Source organism: Macaca fascicularis, chromosome 19 (assembly GCF_037993035.2).
Source record: "Macaca fascicularis isolate 582-1 chromosome 19, T2T-MFA8v1.1".
NCBI lineage: Eukaryota > Metazoa > Chordata > Mammalia > Primates > Cercopithecidae > Macaca > Macaca fascicularis.
Window position 1 is genome coordinate 10,087,436 of NC_088393.1, and position 6,837 is coordinate 10,094,272.

Below are 6,837 nucleotides of genomic sequence, written 5' to 3' on the forward strand. Positions count from 1 at the left end.
TCATTAAAAACTTTCCCCACGTTCCTGGACCCCTTTCAGGATTCTCTCCAGTTGATAACCTGCCAATCCACAAAATGGCCTGCTTCCTCCATTCGATCACGTCTTTAGAACTTTATTTTCTGTTATTCCTTTTTATTTATCTGACCTTGCTAAATTCTAATCGTTGATTCCTCTGCGTTTTCAATGTATCGATACTTTCTGTAAATATTGCCATTTTTTTTTTTCTTTTCTTTCTTTCTTTTTTCTTTTCTTTTTTTTTTCCTTTGAGGCAGGGTCTGGCTCTGTTGCCCAGGCTGGAATGCAGTGGTGGGAGCATGGCTCACTGCAGTCTCGACCTCTCCAGGCTCAAGCCATCCTCCCATCTCAGCCTCCCGAGTAGCTGGGACACGGGCACACCACCACGCCCGGCTAATTTTTGTATTATTATTATTATTATCATTATTCTTATTATTTTGTAGAGACAGGGTCTAACCATGTTGCCCAGGCTGGTCTGGAACCCCTGGGCTCAAGTGATCTGCCCGCCTTGCACTCCTGAAGTGGGATTACAGGCGTGAGCCACCACGCACCATGCCTGGCCTTATTGTATATTTTTTTCTTCTTCAACTATGTATTTGTTACTATTTCTCATATCTTATCAAATTATTCAAAGCCTCCCATACTACATTGTGAAATACTACTGATACCAGGCATTCTTCACTTATTCTGTGCAAAAAAAAAAAAGAAGAAGACGACTGTTGGACTTGTGGTAGAGATTTAGTTGAATCTTTGGGTTATATTGGTATCTTTATAATACTGAGTCTTCCAGCCGGGCGCGGTGGCTCAAGCCTGCAATCCCAGCACTTTGGGAGGCTGAGACGGGTGGATCACGAGGTCAGGAGATCGAGACCATCCTGGCTAACATGGTGAAACCCCGTCTCTACTAAAAAATACAAAAAACTAGCCGGGCGAGGTGGCAGGCGCCTGTAGTCCCAGCTACTCGGGAGGCTGAGGCAGGAGAATGGCGTGAACCCGGGAGGCGGAGCTTGCAGTGAGCTGAGATCCGGCCACTGCACTGCAGCCCAGGCAACAGAGCGAGACTCCGTCTCAAAAAAAAAAAAAAAAATAATAATAATAATAATAATAATAATACTGAGTCTTCCTATGTGTGAATATACAATATCTCTCTATTTAGGTCTTCTTTAAATTCTTTCAGTAATGTTTTGAAATTTTCAGTTTACAAATATTTTACCTCTTGGAGTAAAGTTATTCCCATGTAACTTATTTGGATGCTTTTGTAAAAGGGATCACATTCTCAGTTTCCTTTTCTGATTGTTCATTGCTGGTGTATAGATACAAAACTAATTGTCATCTCTTGATGTTGTACTGTGCAACTTTACAGAATTTATTACAAGCTCTACTAGTTTTCTTGTAGATTCTTCAAAATTTTCTATATATCAAATATCACCTATAAATATACTTTTATTTGTTCTATTCTAATTGGGAAACCTTTTATTTTACTTTCTTGTGTGATTGCTCTGGCTAGAATTTCCTGTAGAGGCTGGGTGCGGTGGCTCATGCCTGTAATCCCATCATTTTGGGAGGCCGAGGTGGGTGGATCACCTGAGGTCAGGAGTTCCAGACCAGCCTGACCAACCTGGTGAAACCCCGTCTCTACTAAAAATACAAAAAAATTAGCCAGGCGTGGTGGTGGGCACCTGTAATCCCAGCTACTCAGGAGGCTGGGGCAGGAGAATCACTTGAACCTGGGAGGTGGAGGTTGCAGTGAGTGGAGATGGTGCCATTGCATGCCAGCCTGGGTGACAAGAGCAAAACTTCATTTCAAAAAAAAAAAAGAAAAGAAAAGAATTTCCTGTATAATGTTGAATAACAAAAGAGAAATCAGACCTCTCTTCTTCCTGATCTTAGGGATAATTTTTAGGCATTCACTATTGAACATGATGTTAGCTGTGTTTTTGTACGTGCATTTTGTCTTGTTGAATAAACTCCCTTCTATTTCTAGTTCTCTTAATTTTTTATTTTTTTATTTTTTTGAGACAGAGTCTCGCTCTGTCACCCAGGCTGGAGTGCAGTGGCACGATCTTGGCTCACTGCAACCTCCACCTCCAGGGTTCAAGCAATTTTCTGCCTCAGCCTCCCAAGTAGCTGGGATTATAAGTGCCCACCACACCTGGCTAATTTTTTTGTATTTTTAGTAGAGACGGGGTTTCACCAGCTTGGTCAGGCTGTTCTCCAACTCCTGACCTCATGATCCACCTGCCTCGGCCTCCCAAAGTGCTGGGATTACAGGCATGAGCCACCACGCCTGGCCAGTTTTCTTAATTTTTATCAAGGAAAAGTGTTGAGTTTCATCAAATGCCTTTCCTGCATTAGTTGAGGTGATTCTGTGGGATTTTTTGTCTTTTGTACTAATGTGAAGAATTACATTTTTAAATTTCCTTTTGTTGAAGCAACCTTGCGTTCCTGAGATAAATCTCACTAGTCATGGTGTATAGTGCTTTTAATGTGCTGTTGGATATGATTTACTAATATTTTTTAAGGATTTTTGCATCTATATTCATGAAAGATAGTCTCTAATTTCTTTTTTTTTTTTTTTTTTTGAGATGGAGTTTCACTCTGTTGCCCAGGCTGGAGCGCATTGCTGCAATCTTGGCTCAATGCAGCCTCAACCACCCCAGGCTCAAGCCATCCTCCCACCTCAGCCTCTCAAGAAGCTGTGAGCACAGATGCACCACTGTGCCTGGCTACTGTGTGTGTGTGTGTGTGTGTGTGTGTGTGTGTGTGTGTGTGTTTAGTTTTGCTCTTGTTGCCCAGGCTGGATTGCAGTGGTGTGATCTTGGCCCACCGCAACCTCCGCCTCCCAGGTTCAAGCGATTCTCCTGCCTCAGCCTCTCGAGTAGCTGGGACTACAGGTGTGCATCACCACACCTGGCTAATTTTTGTGTTTTTAGTAGAGACAGGGTTTCACCATGTTGGCCAGGCTGGTCTCAAACTCCTGACTTCAGGTGATCTGCCCATCTCAGTCTCCCAAAGTGCTGGGATTACAGGCGTGAGCCACCACACCTGGCTAATTTTTGTATTTTTTTTGTAGAGATGGGGTTTCACCATGTTACCCAGGCTGGCCTCCAACCCCTAAGCTCAAGCAATCTGCCCACCCTGGGCCTCCCAAAGTGCTAGGATTATAGGATGAGCCACCACTCCCAGCAAAAAAAAAAAAAAAAAAAGAAAGGAAAAAAAAAGAACGTGTTTTCTCCTGTTTTGGTTTGGTTTGGTTTGAGACAGAGTCTCCCTCTGTCGCCAGGCTGGAGTGCAGTGGCACAATCTCGGCTCACTGCAACTTCCACCTCCCGGATTCAAGCAATTCTGCCTCAGCCTCCCAAGTAGCTGGGACTACAGGTGCATACCACCATGCCCAGCTAATTTTTGTATTTTTAGTAGAGATGGGGTTTCCACCATGTTGGTCAGGATGGTCTTGATCTCTTTACCTCACGATCCACCTGCCTCGGCCTCCCGAAGTGCTGGGATTACAGACGTGAGCCACCACACCCAGCCTCCTGTTCTACTTTTTTGGAGGATATTGAGAAATACTGGTGTTGATTATTCTTTAAATGTTTGGTACAATTCGTTTGTGAATTGACACTTCTTTGGTCCTTGACAATTCACTGTTGGGAAGTTTTGAAATACTGATTTAATCTCTCTTCTTGTTACAGGTCTGTTGAGATTTTTCCTTACTTTTTAATCCAATTAATTTCTGTGTTTCTAGAAATGTGTCCATTTTATTTAGGTTATCTAACTAGTTGTACAATTATTTGTTCATAGAATCCTCTTATAATCTTTATTTCTGAATAGGATGTTGTTAGTGTGCCCCAGTTTCATTTCTAATTATTTGCATCTTCTGTCTTTTTTGTCAATCCAGGTGAAGTTTTTCGATGTTATCGATCTTTGCAAAGAGCAACTTTTAGTTTCATTGATTCTCATTGAATAGATTCTTATCTATTCTCCATTTCACATATTTCTCCTCTTTATTATTTCCTTTCTTCTGTTGGATTAGTTTACTTTCCTCGTTTTGGTAGTTCCACAAGATGTAAAATTATGTATAGGTATTTACAGCTATAAATTTCCTACTGAGGCCAGGTAATGTGGCTCACACCTGTACTCCCAGCACTTTGGGAGGCCAAGGCAAGAAGATTGCTTGAGCCCAGGAATTCAAAGCTGCAGTGAGCTGTGATCGTGCCACTGCACTGCAGCTTAGGGGACAGAGCCAGACCTTGTCTCAAATAATAATAATAACTTTCCACTGAGCACTGTCATTGCATCCTATAAGTTTAGGTCTGTCCTGTTCATTTTTGTTTCTCTCCACATATTTTCTTTTGTAATTTGTTTTTGTTGTTGTTGTTTGTGACTAGCAGAAATTTATTTCTTATAGCTCTAGAGGCTAGAAAGTCCAAGAACAAGGCACAAGTAGATTCAATGTCTCATGGGGGCCTGCTTCCTGGTTTACACATGACTGTCTTCTCACTGTGTCTTTACATAGTGCAAAGGGAAAGGCAGCTGTCTGGGCCTCTCATTTTAAAATTACTTTGTTTTTTGATATGTTCTGAGAAAGGATCTTGCTGTCTTGGCCAGACTGGAGCAATCCTCTCACCTCAGTCCACAGAGTAGCTGGGACTACAGGCACATGCCACCATACCCAGTTAATTTTTTAGAAAACTTTTCGTAGTGATAGGAATTCACTATGTTACCTGACTGGTCATGAACTCACAGCCTCAAGTGATCCTCCTGCATCAGCCTCCCAACGTGCTTGAATTACGGGCATGAGTCATCGTGCCCAACCTAATTGCTTTTTTTAATTGACAAATTTTCATTGTACATATTAATGGAGTATGAAATGATATTATAATTTATGAATGCAATACAGAATAATTAAATGAAGCTAATTAACATATCTACCATCTAAAGTACTTACCATATTTTGTGGTGAAAACAGATGCCTTGAAATTTATTCTTGATCCTCTGTTTTTTAAGTGTGTGTTAATTCACACATATTTATGTATTTTAATGTTTTTCTGCCATTATAGATTCTAACTTTATTCTGTTGTGTTCTGACAAGGTACTTTATATATATTCAGTGCTTTTAAATTTACTGAGACTCAGTTGGGTGTGGTGGCTCACACCTGTAATCCCAGCACTTTGGGATGCCAAGAGTGGATGGATCATTTGAGGTCAGGAGTTGGAGACCAGCCAGGTCAACATGGTGAAACCCTGCTTCTGCTAAAAATACAAAAATTAGCCAGGTGTGGTGGTGCACACCTGTAATCTCAGCTACTCAGGAGGCTGAGGCAGGAGAATAACTTGAACCTGGGAGGTAGAGGTTGCAGTGAGCCAAAATTGCACCCCTGCACTCCAGCCTGGGCAACATAACAAGACTCTGTCTCAAAAAAAGTAAAAATTTAGCCGGGCGCGGTGGCTCAAGCCTGTAATCCCAGCACTTTGGGAGGCCGAGATGGGCGGATCACGAGGTCAGGAGATCGAGACCATCCTGGTGAACACAGTGAAACCCCGTCTCTACTAAAGAAATACAAAAAACTAGCCGGGCGAGGTGGCGGGCGCCTGTAGTCCCAGCTACTCTGGAGGCTGAGGCCGGAGAATGGCGTGAACCCGGGAGGCGGAGCTTGCAGTGAGCTGAGATCCGGCCACTGCACTCCAGCCTGGGCTACAGAGCGAGACTCCGTCTCAAAAAAAAAAAAAAAAAAAAAAAAAAAAAGTAAAAATTTAAAAAAAAAAATTTACTGAGACTCATTCTGTGGCATATATATTTGACATATCCTGAAGATGTTCCACATGAACTTAAGAATGTGTGTTCTCATGATATCGGATGGACTGTTCTACGTGTCTCTGAGGGTTAGTTGGCTTATAGTATCTTTCAAGCTCTCTATGTCCTTTCTGATCTTCTATGTAGATGTCCTTTTATTAAAAGTGTCATACATAACTCTCCAATTATTGCTATGGAACAATCTATTTCTCCCTTAACTTTTGTCATATAACTTTGGGGTCTGTTTTTCATGCATACGTGTTTATGATTGCTGTATCTTTTTTCTCATTTTTAATTTTTTTAAAAGACAGAATCTCAGCCAGGCACGGTGGCTCACACCTGTAATTCCAGCACTTTGGGAGGCCAAGGTGGGCGGATCACAAGATCAAGAGATTGAGACCATCCTGGCTAACACGGTGAAACCTCATCTCTACTAAAAGTACAAAAATTAGCTGGGCATGCACCTGTAGTCCCAGCTACTCAAGAGGCTGAAGCAGGAGAATTGCTTGAACCTGGGAGGTGGAGGTTTCTGTGAGCCAAGATTGCATCACTGCACTCCAGCCAGGCGACATAATGAGCCTCTGTCTCAAAAAAAAAAAAGACAGAGTCTCATTATGTTGTTTACGCTGAACTTAAACTCCTAGGCTCAAGCAATCCTCCTGCCTCAGCATCCCAAGTCACTAGAACTAAAGGCATGTACCATCATGCATGGCTTGTTACATCTTCTTGATGAATTGAAGCTTATATCAATATATTGCCATCCCTTGTATATTATAAAGTCTTTTACTTTATTTGTCTGATATTATTATAGTCAATCCAATTGTCTTTTTGTTGCTATTTGCATGGAATATCTTCTTCCCATCCTTTCACTAACAACCTATCTGTTGCTTTTTATATAAAGTGAATTTCTTGTAGACAATACGATTTGATCATGGTCTTTATAATTTCATCCATTCTTCAACGGCATGACTTTTTCTTGGAGTGTTTGATTCATTTACATTTAAAGTAAAAATGAAGGATTTTCTTCC